We start from the raw sequence: 13,128 nt of genomic DNA, 5'->3' as shown, positions 1-13,128 counted from the left end.
ACCTACTTAGAACAAGCTCAGCAAAGCACAAGGACCGCGGTTCAATCCCCCAGCACCACATGCCAGCCAGCCCCGCCCCCTGGTGGGCTGAGCTGCACAAACACACACACACACACACACACACACATAAAAATAAATAAATAAAAAAACCAGAAAGCATTACTGTACAGCATCGTCCGCCTGACACCAGGGCACATGCATCAGCGCGGGTGCCCACATATCCCACCCTGTGGCTGTGCATGTCTTCATCCCCGGGACAGCAGAGGCGATGGAGCCCCTGAGCTCACTGTTCCTGGCTCTGAAGGCAGACCCTACAAAGAGGCACAGAGATTCCCTCCTCTTACAGAAAATCAACTGCCCCACGGGGAGGACACGGGACTGGAGGGCTCCACCCACAGACCCCAGGAGGACTTCAGGGCACAGTCCTAGCAGGCTGTAGTCCCCAGACTGGCACAAGGACTCACCTGCTCCTGGGGGGCTGGCACACCACAGGGGGTCACCACCTTCAAAGGAAAAGAAGCAGGTAAGTAAGAGCTCAGCGCAAACAGCCTCCCAGGCAAGGAGGGCCCCAAGTGCAAAGCGCCCCCACCACAGCTGCATTCACAGAGGTGCAGCGCCCTGAGTTCACACGGTGCCATTTTTGCTAACTTTTGCTTTTGGAATCCAGTCTGGTTTTAGGATTTTTTTGTTGTTGCCGTTTTTGCGGAACCGGGGGTTGAACTAAGGACCCTGCACTTGCCAGGCAAGCACTTACTCTACCGAGCCATCTCCCCGGCCCCAAAACCAGTTGAACTGTCTGGTTTTTGTTGTTGTTGTTGTTGTTGTTGTTGTTCTGTTTGTTTGTTTTTGTCATACCATGGATTAAACTCAGGACCTTGTGCTTTATTCTACTAAGCTATCTTCCCAGGCCCTGTTTTTTCATCCCAAAACACACGTCATTCATAGAGACAGAATTTCACCTCGGCTTCAAGAATTGATGGGCTCTGAGATGGAGACTTAAGTCTCTAAGCCTTTCCTCACAGGGGGTGGGGGGAGTTGGGGACAGAGAAGGGGGGGTACTATCCATGCTACCCCAAACTCCCATCCTCACACCCAGGAGCATGGCTTGAACGGCCTGTCTTTTTTGCAACTATTTCTACAAATGGAACTGAAAATAGTCTAAATGTGCTCGCTGCATTCAGCATGTGAGACCATGCAGTGGAGTTCCCTCTACGTCACAGCCCTCTGAAGAACATGGAGTTCATTAAGAAAGACGTATGCAGCTGGGTGTGCTAGCACACACCCACCACACCAGGACCTAAGCCAGGCGGCAAAGGTATCAGGAAGGACTGACCCGGCGGCAATAAGCAGTTATAAGCAGCCCCCCTTCGCCGCTCAGCCTGGCCCGGGCCTCTCCCCCCACACATAGAATTTTGGCCTCGGTTTCCTCATCTGAAAACCAGAGGTGGTAGGTGTGCCTTCCTCACAAGCTAGTTGTGGGGCCTAGGAGGTAGTGTCTGAGCCCGGCAGAGCCCTGGCTCACAGGAATACAGAGCTCTCCCTGAGGAGAAGGGTCTTGTGTGGCTGAAGGATTTGTTTTCTGCTTCTTGGGCGTATGGGGTAGAGCCCAGGCTCCTATGGATGGGATTTCATGCCCCCTGAGCTGCCTCGCTGCCCACTACCTCCCAGCTCCCCCACCTCCAGACCCCTGGCTCGAGTCCAACCCCAGAGAGCTTTCTGAACTTGGGAAAGGAAAGAGAAACCCAGACCTGACTGACCGACCTTGTGGGCCTGAGTGGGTGTCGCCATGACCTTGGTCCTTGCCAAGGCGACTATTTATAGCGCTTGCTTATCTTACTCACTGAAGTTCCTCAGAGAATACAGACTGGCGGCTGTTCATTTGTCTGGGACATGTCATTACTCCACCCCAACTCTGAGTCACACTCCTGCGGGGGACAGGGGTCCTCCCACAGGGCACCCATCCTGCCCTCCAAATGGCTGTCCCTTTCTGCATGCATGGCAGCTGGCACACAGGAACACGTCCTTTTTATTTGTGGGTCCTCAACCCCATGTTAAAGTTTGATGAATGGATGCGAGAGGCGGTAAATATAACATGAAAACTAAAAAATGGCCTTGGAAAGACAGGAAGTTAGACTCTCCTAGGATGATAATGGCTCCGAACAAGGAGACCCCGTGGTTGACACAGAGTGCTGTGATGGGTGTCACCCCAGGTGGCATGTGCCCCGGTGCCTCTGTGTGACACACAGCCAGGAAGTGCGCACAGAACAGAGTTCCTGCCCTGGAAGCATCCTCTGTGCTCTATACAACGCGATGTTATTCCAGGATGAAAATGAATGAGAGGTGAAGGTAGGAAACGGCACAGGGGAGCCACGTTTTCCTCAGTGAAAAGAAGGGAGGCTGTCAGGGTTTGTGTCTCGGTGTCCCTCACCCCCCGCCCCCTGCAGAGCCTCATGCAGTCAACTGGGGAACTGTAGAGTCTGTGATTGATTCATGGTCCAGCGCTGCTGGGATGGTGGTGCCTGCTACACCTGCCCTGGGGCGGATGCCCGAATGTGCTCGCTCTCAGGACGGCAGAGGGCCGCCTCTGCTGCGGCTGCTGCTTCTCCCTTCTCGCTCTTGCTGTCTTGCCCTTTTCTTGCTGTTTTGCCCACCCACTGCTGCCCTCTGCCATGTGGAGCCGGCCGAGTACGCACTGAAACCTCCACAAACTGGGAGCTAAGTAAACCTTTCCTTCCTTCATTCTGGGAGTCGGGCATTTTGGCCCAGCAACGAAATAAAAGTAACTGAGACAGGGGCCCTCTGAGAGGCTGCAGGCAGCGGCCTGTAGGAGTCCACCTGCAGGACCTTCTGGGAAGGCAACTGCAGCTCTAGGTGGCGTCAGAGGCTACCAGGCGCTGAGGGATGCCCAGCCCACGAAGGGATTTGGGGCAGTGAAACTATCCCATATGATACCACGGTGGCGGCCACAGGTCATTAACATCTGTCCACAGTGGGGACATGAACAATACCCAGAGTGAACCCCACTATCAACAGTGGGCTTAGGTTAATAAAGACAGTGTACTACAGGGATCTACACATGCCCATGTCATAACAGTACAACTGACAGCAGCTAAATCTTGGAGCCGCAGCCCATCCGTCCATCAGCCGCCGCCGCCACAATGGATAAGGAACGTGTGGTATTCGCACACGGCGAGGTACTGCTCTGCCGCAAGGAAGCGTAAACTTGCGTTTGTAGGAAAACAGACGCACCTTGAGACCACAGTGGTGAGCACAATAAAGCAGACACACAGACTTAAATAGCACACGGTTTCTCCTCGAGGCCAGACCCAAAGTGCAAGTAAAGAGTAAAACAACAGATTACAGGAAGTAGAGAGGGAGAGCTTCCTCAGAGGAGAGGGACCGAGATGGAAGCAAGCGGAAGGAGGGGGAAGGAGACAAAAAGGCCTCAAAACTGCGCACTAATTTGTGAATGCTGAGCTCTACAAGTATGTACCAATAACAAAATTTTAGAAACACAGGCTCATCAAATGCAGCGCGCCCACCGCAGGAATGCAAGATGCTTGGACAGGAGGCGCAGGCAGTGGGCTGAGTATTCCCCTAAATCTGCAACCATCTTTAAAAGTAAAATCTATTGATGGTTCTCCACTTTCTGCACGCACGGGTTGCTGAGGGCACGGCAAAGCCCAATGGCCTGTCAGAAACCTGAGGGAGTTCCTGAGGGGTTGTTGTCATTTAGGGTCTTCTTGTTGTTGTTGTTTGTATTTTAGTACAGAGTCTACAGGGTCTCCCTACACAGATCGGACTCAGTCATCCACCTGTGCTCAGCCTCCCAAGAGCTGGGATTACAGGTGTGTCGTGGCCCAGGGTGGGGCTAGCGCAGCATGGGGGAGGGATCAAACCCTGACCACAGCGGCTGCCTAAGCAGGCACTTTAATTCGCTGAGCTATTTGGCCTGCCGTTTTTTTTTTTTTTTTCTTTCTTTTTTTTTTTGAGATAAGATCTCACTACATAGCCCAGGCTGGCCTTGACTCACAGCAACCCTCCTGCCTCAGCCTCCCAGGTGCTGAGATTACCCGTGTAGCCACCACACCCAGTTTGGAAACTTGAGTTTAAAGCAGCAGCGTCAGGGCACAGTGACGCCTCCCACGTGGCCTGCCCTGGCATCCCCAGCAAAGGACAGAGGGGTTGCCCCGTGCTGGGCCATCTGTAGCTGCAGTCCCCACAGCCTCCCCGGCCTGCAAGGCCAATCCGGACCCACTCGGCGTTCGCTCTTGCAGGTGCACAGCGCATCTCCTCCCAGCCTGCCCAAGAGGAAGCACTCTTCAGAGAGTGAGCCAGGCCAGACGTGGTGGCATGCGCGCACAATCCCAGCACTAGGGAGGCTGAGGCAGGCGGATATGCAAATTTACAGCCAGCCTGGGCTACATAGCAACCAGGGCCAGGGGCCAGGCAGGAAGGCTGGGGCTCCGGCTCAGTGGTGCCCTGCACCCCCACAGCCCGCTGCACCCCAATTCCAGCCTGTCCCATGAATCCCTCTGGGCGTCCTGTCTGTTCATGCCCAAGCTGCCACCTACACTGACAAGGACTATCTTCGGAAAGACCTTGTCAAGAACAGGACTGGGGATGACACCACCCTCGGCCTGTGCCACAGAGACGTAGGCACCTCCGGGGCAGGCGCTACAGGAAAGTAGGAGCTTGCCCACGAGCGGCAGGATTGCTCAGTTTTTCCCTAAATTTAACTCCTACTTACAAATGTCAGTTAGTTTTTGAACTCATTGGCTGGGCACATGCATTTGTTCAGAGAATGGAAAGGAACTCACAAGTGCCAAAGGAGCCGCGGGTGGCAGGCAGGTATGGCCGCGCACACGTGCGATCCCAGCACTGCAGGAGGCTGAGGCAGGAGGATCCCGGTGCTGAGCCCAGCCTCGGAAACCCAGTGGCTCAGGGAGTCGCTATCTTAGGAGTGTGAGGGCTAAGGCCACAGGTTCATTCCGGTACCACATGGACACACACATGAAAGACTCAGGAATTCAGCAGGAAGCACGACCGGCTCCACACCAGGAGCCACGGGCACGGAAAGGGCACTGGCTGCCCCGGGGGACTCTGCTCCGTCACTCGCCGCAGAAGGCACAGAGATTAAGGGGACAGCATGGTGGGGAGCAGTGCGGGTTGCATGTCAGGCTGCTGAGCCCTTGTGGTCGCCGCTTTAAGGCAGCATTCTGGGTCTCTGAGGCCTAATCTCTGCGGTTACCAAGAGCGACCACAAACAAACAGGCTGAGCCCCGCCCGCACCTGGCTGCGTGGGCACAGGAGTCCGGGTCCACTAGAGCCAGGCAGGAGGGGCCTTCTGCACCAGCCCTGCCCTGCCCGGGCATGGGCACAAGTGTGTTCGTGTATGTGCCAGCGATTGTGTTTGTGTGCGTGAGCACTGGGAATGCACATGCCTCTCTGTGTGTGTGTGCAGGTGCCTTGGCCGTGTGTCTGGTTAGAGTTGTGAGTCTGCGTGTGACTCTGCCAATGTGTGTGCATTTGTCTCTGTGTGTGTACAAACACACACACAGTGCCCAATCTCAGACCCACACTTACAGCCCCTGGTGAATGGCAGTGAAAGCACAGCCAAGGTGCCCGGGGGGCACAGGGTGCCTGGTGTGGTCCCTACCAGAGGTGCCAGGGAAGACTCTGCCAGCCCCAACACCCTCCTACTCCCCGAGATCAAAGTCCAAGAGAGAGAAAAGGGCCATTCACACCAGCGGGCTGCAGGCCCTCTCGGGAGCACAGACTTGGGCTCTGGCTGTTACTTCATGACAGCAGCGACTTCTCAGAGCTGCGCAGAGGGTGACACTCTCCTTCCACTGCCCTAAGAACAACGCCTAGGCGGTGTGGCTGCGTGGCCTAGCCCTGAAGCAGCGAGCACAGGAAACCCAGATTCGGCCTCTGCGACTCCCCAGCCATGCCTCGTGTGCGGGTCTCAGGAGGGAGGCTCCAAGAGCCCGGCAGAATCTGGAGCAGGAATGGAGGGCATGCTAGCTTCCCGCGTGTTTTTGTACAAGAGCCCCGTCCTGCTCCCCCATGGGCCACTTCTCCTGCCAATCCTCCAGGTCACACCACCCACAAGGTGCTCCCCTGTGCCAGCCTCTGGCAGACCAAGCAAATCTCACATATGCCAAGACCAAAGAGAAATTCAGAAGCACCCAGGAAACAGAGACACAGACCAAATCTAGGCCACCAGCCATCCCCCAGCCTCAGAGTTAGTAACTAGGGGGAGCAGATCAGAGCCAGGCACCAGCCCGCCTTGGCCGTGCGGAGGAGAGCAGGGTCAAGCGCAGGACAGAGGCGGCTCTGTGCACTCAGGGTCCGCAAAGTGACTCCTCTTAACGTGGGCTCTAAGAGAAGCTGCACACAACCGGAGCCCCCTTTGTGTTATCTGTAGGATGACCCAGGTCAGCAACACTTCCCCACGGCATAGAGCAACCAGAGGCCCCGGGCTCCTTGGCTTGGGCCAGGGTAGAGGCCCCGTGTCTGCTGCCCATGGCGACCTCTGTGTCACGGGGCCGCCCTCCTCTCCTGTCTACACCAAAGAGCACTCTGGGCAGAGGCCAAGGGCTCCTTTGGAAGGGCACTATGCTATCTTAGAGCTTTCATAATGCATATGTTACTGACCAATTAAAAAGCAAGATGTTTTTATTGGCCCATTTTATGGGCATGAGTAGGATGCTCAAATGTTTCTGTTGCCTTTTTTTTTTTTTTTTTTTTTGAGACAGGATCTCATTATGTGTTGCAGGCTAGCCTTGAATTTGCGGCAATCCTCCTGCCTCAGCCTGCTGAGAGCCAAGACTCAAGGGAAGCACTGTCATGCCCAGCTAGTTCTCGTTGCCATTTATTACATGGTGGCAGAAGGACAGTAAGGAAAACCCTGTCCCTTGCTGCCAGCCATTGCAGCGTGGGGCACAGGAACCTATGCTCCCTCTAGGTCCTGGAGTCAGGAAGCCCCCAGTCCAGGGCTCCTAGGTGGCGCCCCCTCCTCATGCGGCCCTCCCGCGCTGCACCCCTGTCCTAACCCCCTCAACCTCCTGGCTTCACCCCACTCTGTCGCTTCACTTTAACTCAACTGTCCGTCCAAGGTTCTGTCTCCCAACACTGAGGTCCAGGTTGGGACTAAAATATACGCACAAGAGGGCACATGGTCACCTACCGTCAGCCATCACTGTGGGAGGACAGCAGAGACCGGGACATTCCTGCCCTGCCCTGGGGCGGCTGCTCAGCAGGGGATGGAGACCCTCGGCCAGCAATTGGCACAAAGGAGCAGCACAAAGGCCGGAGCTGCTTCAGACCTCTCCTTACCTCTGTCTCCTTTGTGGGGCCTGACCCTGAGTCCCCAATTAGGCTCACATTCCTTGCGAAGCCCTGAGTCCACAGAGAATGGAGCCGATTTAGCCGCTCTAATTCCCAGGGGGGCCGGCATGGGGTTGTCTTCTGCCTGAGAAAGGAAGAAAAGACCCAGCACTCCCAGCTCTCATCTCTCGGAGCTGGCGCCGATGTTTCCCCCTGATCCAGCTCTGCGGCCCTCAGCCCTGTGTGCACCACCCAGACAGGAGGAGGGGGCTGGGCTGCAGCTTCGGCAGAGGCCGGTGGGGCTCCTCGGCCAACTGAGGCAGGGGCCCGGGAGCAGGCCTGGGGCTTCCTGGACCCACACAGAACGTAACAGAAACAACAGCAAAGCTCCTGCTCCTCATCTCGGAAATGGACCGTGGGCAGGGCAGGAGCGGGCCTGGGCTCTGCTCAGAGCAGCTGGACTCCACACCACAGCTCTGGTCCCAGAACCTCAGGAGCCTGAGGCAGGAGGGCTGCCAGTCCCAAGGCCGCCTGGCCAACTTAGCCCATTACTGAGACCTGGTTTCAAAATAAATAGTTTTCAAAAGCATGGGATTGTGGTTCAGTGGGGGAGTTTCCCCCAGGTTCCACTTTTTTTTTTTTTTTTTTGCTTTAAACAATTTATTTAACTGAAATGGACTTAAGTTTGTTTCTGCAGTGACTTCTATTTATTTTGGTACATCTTTTCCCCATGATGATTTACAGGATCTTCAAGCCCATATAAATACTTTATAAATATTTGAATTTTTGGGTATACACCTGCACAATACCTCAGCAGTTATCTTTCAACAAGAAAATACTGAAGAATAAAGGCTAGACACAATTACTGGGTACAGTGAAAATCTGCTGCAAATATTTCTGAGGTAAGAAGGCACCACATACCTGTTCAACTAAGAAAACCACCTTTCCAACACAGGATGATTTTATTTTTATGTAGGACCTAGAACACTTAAGCTGCCAGTTAGGTACTGAATGGCAGAGCAACGTCCCCAGTTTATGCCATGAATTCACAGGGAATGGGTTCCAACAACTCGGGTTCCTTTCCATTGGTCCTCACAAAGTGTGCTTCTCTGGGAGGGGCAGGCTGGCGTTTCAGCTGAGCCAGGTACCTTTCTCTTTGGCTTCCTTCTTTTTCTGATCATTTTCCTTGACACGTTTCAGGAAGCTATCACGACTTTTTGAGTGTTTAATATGCTCAATACGCACATTAATCCTCTTGGCAAGTATCTTGCCCTTAACTTGCTTGTTCACAACAATGCCAACAGCATGCTGGGTAACGTTGTAGACTCTTCCTGTTTTGCCATGGTGACATTTGTGAGGCACTCCTTTTTGCACAGTCCCCATTCCCTTGATGTCTACAATATCACCCTTTTCGTAGATTCGCATGTATGTAGCCAAAGGAACAACCCCATGTTTTCTAAAAGTCCTGGAAAACATATACCGGGTTCCCCTCCTCTTGCCCTTTGTGCTAGTCATTTTGGCAAATAACTGGAAGATGGTGGTTCCGGCCAAAAGGCCCGGGTTCCATCTTTAACGCCACCAAAAGCATAATGGCTGAGGCAGGAGGGTAGAGTTGAAGAAAAACTAATAAGCAAGAAGGGCTGAGGATACAGCTCAGTGTGAAAGCTCTGGGTACAATGTCCAAGGACTGCCATTGAATAAAATAAAATAAAAAGCAGGCCAGACTTCTGTCCAATGGGTACCAGCCCCCTGTGTCTTCTCACAGAGAAACTAGGATTACAGGAGAAGATGGCAAAGCGCTAACGTCTCCACACAGGCGATCTCACAAATCCAGCACACTGCAGACGGACTCCAGATGGAGCGGGGCACAGTGGCGCCTGCCTGTAATCCCAGCAATGGGAAGGCTGAGGCAGGAGGATCCTTGAGAATTTGAGACCAGCTTGGGCTACAAAGTGAGCTCAAGGCCAGCCTGAGCTGCACAACGAGGCCCTGTCTCAAAAAAAAAAAATAAATAAGACCAAAGGGGGGGGGAGTCTCTAGATGGAAAGAGCTCGGCCCCCACACCTCACCTGCCCCGAAGTGGGTTTTGGAGGTTGGCGTTTAGGGCTTAGGGATGGCTAGGGCCAGGGGCGTGGCCGGGGGCGTGGCCTGTGAAGGCTTGCCCCCTCTCTGGCCCCTCCCCCATCTCGCAGCTTCCGGCTTCCAGGTTCCAAGCACTGTGCTGCTCAGCTCCCCCAACCCCGGCTGCCCTACCCTGGGGCCTTGGCGCCCCGTGAACTGTAACCTGTGAGCCAGAATAAACCTCTCCTCCTTGAAGCCGTGGGTGTTGGGTGCTGTCTCCCAGCAACGAGGAAAGCGACAACGGAGACAAGTCATACAAAATGCCAAAGGTCAAAGGCGACTGGAGCAACGTGACAGGTGACTAGACCTGTTCCATAAGAAAAATCCAGGTCTCTGTCTTACCCGCTACCTCCAGCAACGCCGCACAGCAGCCTGCAATTACTCCGGAGACACAAGCTTGGCACTGTAGTTTACAGGTCCGCTAATTAGCAGCGAAGGATGGTCAGCGCGCTGCAGTCACAGCTTCCCACCTTCTCCCAGAAGGGCCAGCAGGCAGCAGTGCAACTGGCGTCCATAGGCAGTCTGCCCCTTCCTTCTGAGCCAGGGCCCATGCTGGGTGGCCGAACCTGCTGTCACCAAGAGGCACAGGAAACGTGCAGCTGGGCCTTCAGGGGCCAGAGCAGCCCCTGGCCTCCAGGAGCCATGGCAGAGACGGTGGCCACCCTGACGGAAGCCAGCACGGCGGTGTGGAGGCGACACGGGCGCCTTCCCAGTGCCCATCACCTACAGCAGGCAGGAAGATGCCCTCCGGCCCCCACCTGCTCTGTCTGTACTCCTCCCTAAGGTCCACGCGGCTTATCTCTTGTGCCGCCTCTGCAAGGCGACTTCACAGCGCCCTGCATCACCCCAGGAGCAAGGACCAGACAGCGCACAGGATGGGAACAGCTCAAGCCCCTCTGCCCGCCGAGGCCTAAATAAACACGGCGAGGAGAAGCGCCCCCACTGCAGTCTGTCCTCCCCACGCCATCCTCCTCCCCGCAAAGGCAGCTCTGAGAACGCGACCGCACAGCTGCCTACGGCCCTTGCGCCTCGCAGGCACAGGAGCATCTAGGCGCGCATGCCCCCAGCCACAGCAGCCTCCACGCAGAAGGCCCCCGGGCCCCGGTGCAGGAGTCACAGGGGCCTGGGCTTCTCATCTGAACCCAGCCACAGGTGCCCTGGTCCAGCACCTGGCTTCCCCAGGCACTCTGATAGGTGACCTGGAAAGCGTGGCAGTCCCCAGAGGGGAACCACAGGACCGCCTCACAAGCTGTGACAAAGGAGCTGGACGCTTCTCCAATTCAAGCGGCCTCAGCCCCGGCCCTCATCCTCCATCCGTCTGCCAGCATTTCCGTACTCCTGGGCTCCCAGCACTGATACCACGCCCCAGGACACTCCGTGGGAGGGCGCAACCCTCCACACTATCCTGCCCCACAGCCCAGACCACCGGAAGTCCCGCCCCACTCGTGTGACTGGCAGGTGAGACCTCTTGCTCCACCCCCGAGACAGGAAGACCCCCCCCACCCATCCACAGACTGTGGTTCATGTCCAGGCCATCCTCGGCCCTCACGGGCAGTGCTAATGTTTCTACCAGGGCTTCAAGGGGCAAGCGGCTCCCAGCAAGTGCTTTTTAAAGGTAAAGGAAAGACATCTCCAAAAATCTCAAAAAGGATTTTGATCAAGATTGTGAAATCGGTATTTCTAATTTTATAGTATGTTTCATTCATTCAGCCCTTCTGTCTTTCCATCCTGTCCCTCAAAAAGACATCGCCTATTGGTGATTCCTGAGATTCCGTGAACAGGGGAAGTGTCCAATGCTAGGAATAGCTGAGGTCCGGATGCTCAGACCCAGCTGTGTCAAGAACACACGGCGCCTGTGATCTCAACACGATGGGAGGCTGAGGCAGGAGGTCAAGCTCCAGCCCAGTGCCAGCAATTAAGCTAGTGACTTAGGGAGACCCCATTTCAAAAGAAAAAATAAAAAAGGGCTGAGTACAGCTCAGCAGGGGGCTGTGGGGTCCGTCACAGGATCTCACACGTGAAGAGCAGGGAGGCCCAGGCACCCACACTGGAGATGGCTGCAGCCCTCCCCCCCCCCCCGGGGCGCGCAGAAGCACGCTCCGAGGCTGCACCCAAGGGCAGGGAAAGGGCACCCCATGAGCGATTTCTGGGCCTTGTGGAAAATGGGTGGGCACTTCCTACGTCCTGGCCTCCAATTAACAGCCTTACAGTAAGGGGGAGGAGGCCTGGGGGAAACAGAAGTTCATTAGTCCTTGGTGGCAGGGACAAAGGTCAGTTACTTGTTTGAGCCCTGCTGCTAAAATGCAGACAGGGGCTCTGCAGGAAGCAACCTCCCCAGGGTGGCCTCAAAGCCATGGAGGACAGGCCTGAGCCAGGACAGGGACGTCCATGAACACACATGCAAGGAGCCGCTGGGGACAGATGGGTGAGGCCCTCAGCACCCACATTCCTGTGCTGACAGCTGCCCACCCACACACAGATGACGAACAGCATCCCTGACCCTCACCCTGGCACTGGGCAGGGCGAAGGGAACAGTGAGGGCAGAGCCTTCAGGGATGGAAAGGACAGGCAGGTCAGCACACCCCACAAGGGACTTCCACCCCGGGGGGAGGGTCAGGCGAGTCCGGGAAGAGGAGGCAGGAGGAGCTCAGACACCCTGGGCCCCAGGCAAGACTCCCACGAGGGTTCTGAAGTTCATTACATAAACAAAGATGCATGAAGAAAGGGTGCCCTCAAGTAGACAGGAGACAAGGTCAGCTCACAGGGTTGCACACTGTGGAGTGCTCCAGGAGAAGACAGGGTTCTGCAGGAGGGGAACGCCAGGGCCCGTGGGAGGAGACACCGCTCCCTCAGCCAGGAGATGGATGTCACTGAACAGCCACGAAGAGGCCACGAAGCTGGCTGGGCGCATGGCTCCAAGTCAGCCAGGACAGGCCAGAGTCAGCCAGGCTGGCAGCCCTGGGACCAGGTGAAGGTCCCAAGCCGCCGGCAATAAGGCAGTGTTGAGCAGGCCAAGCTGGGGCCCCAGCACCCCCAGAATAGAAGCAGCCCTCGAGGCCAGCCACCAGCCTGGCGCATCAGTTGAGCCAAGGCAGCGTCCTGATTGCAAGGACAACATGCAGAGGACAACCCAGCCTGCAGCAGTCACCAGTTCTAACTTCCACACCCGACGTGCGCCCCTAGGGAACCCGTAAAATTCACGCAAAACTTCCAAAATGGGGAGACGGCTCCTGCAGCAGCACTGGGCCCTGCACCCCTGGGTGGCACAGCCCCCAGTCCAGAAGTGCAGTCTGGACCTGGTTTGCCCCCGTCCTATACCGGCCCTAAAAATCTTTTGGGGTGTCTCCCCACAGCAAGACAGTCATTTGCGTTTTCCATTTCTCTTCTCCCCAAGAGACCAGCATGTGCACTGGAGAGGAAAACTGAGTAACAGCCTGTTCCAGAGCTGCAGGACCCATGCGCCCACGCCGAGCGGGAGAATCCCCGCCAACAGCCGTGCTTGGCCTTGTCTTTGCAGGAAGGTGAGCAATTCAGCGTGCGCCTGGCGGGCTGCCCGGGCCATGTTCCCAGCACCCCCAAGCCCAGTGCACCTCGACCGACCTCCAGACAAGGGCTCACACCTAAGTGTCACTGCCACCACTGAAGCCGCTTTGTGTAAGCCCTCTGGTGTCCCAT

General features: G+C 55.9%; 1 protein-coding gene across 3 annotated transcripts in view; it reads right to left on the bottom strand.

Annotated features, from left to right (window-relative positions):
* Positions 1 to 13,128, bottom strand: part of Tns3 (tensin 3) — a 146,526-nt gene that overhangs the window by 118,803 nt on the left and 14,595 nt on the right. For all 3 annotated transcript variants that reach the window (XM_023714381.1, XM_023714376.1, XM_023714380.1), the window contains exon 3: positions 465 to 503. The gene's annotated coding sequence lies outside the window, so the exon portion shown is untranslated. The remainder of the gene's footprint in view (positions 1 to 464; positions 504 to 13,128) is intronic.

Source organism: Octodon degus, unplaced genomic scaffold, assembly GCF_000260255.1.
Source record: "Octodon degus isolate 3935 unplaced genomic scaffold, OctDeg1.0 scaffold00035, whole genome shotgun sequence".
Taxonomy (NCBI): Eukaryota; Metazoa; Chordata; class Mammalia; order Rodentia; family Octodontidae; genus Octodon; species Octodon degus.
This window is presented reverse-complemented; position numbering and strand designations above follow the sequence as displayed.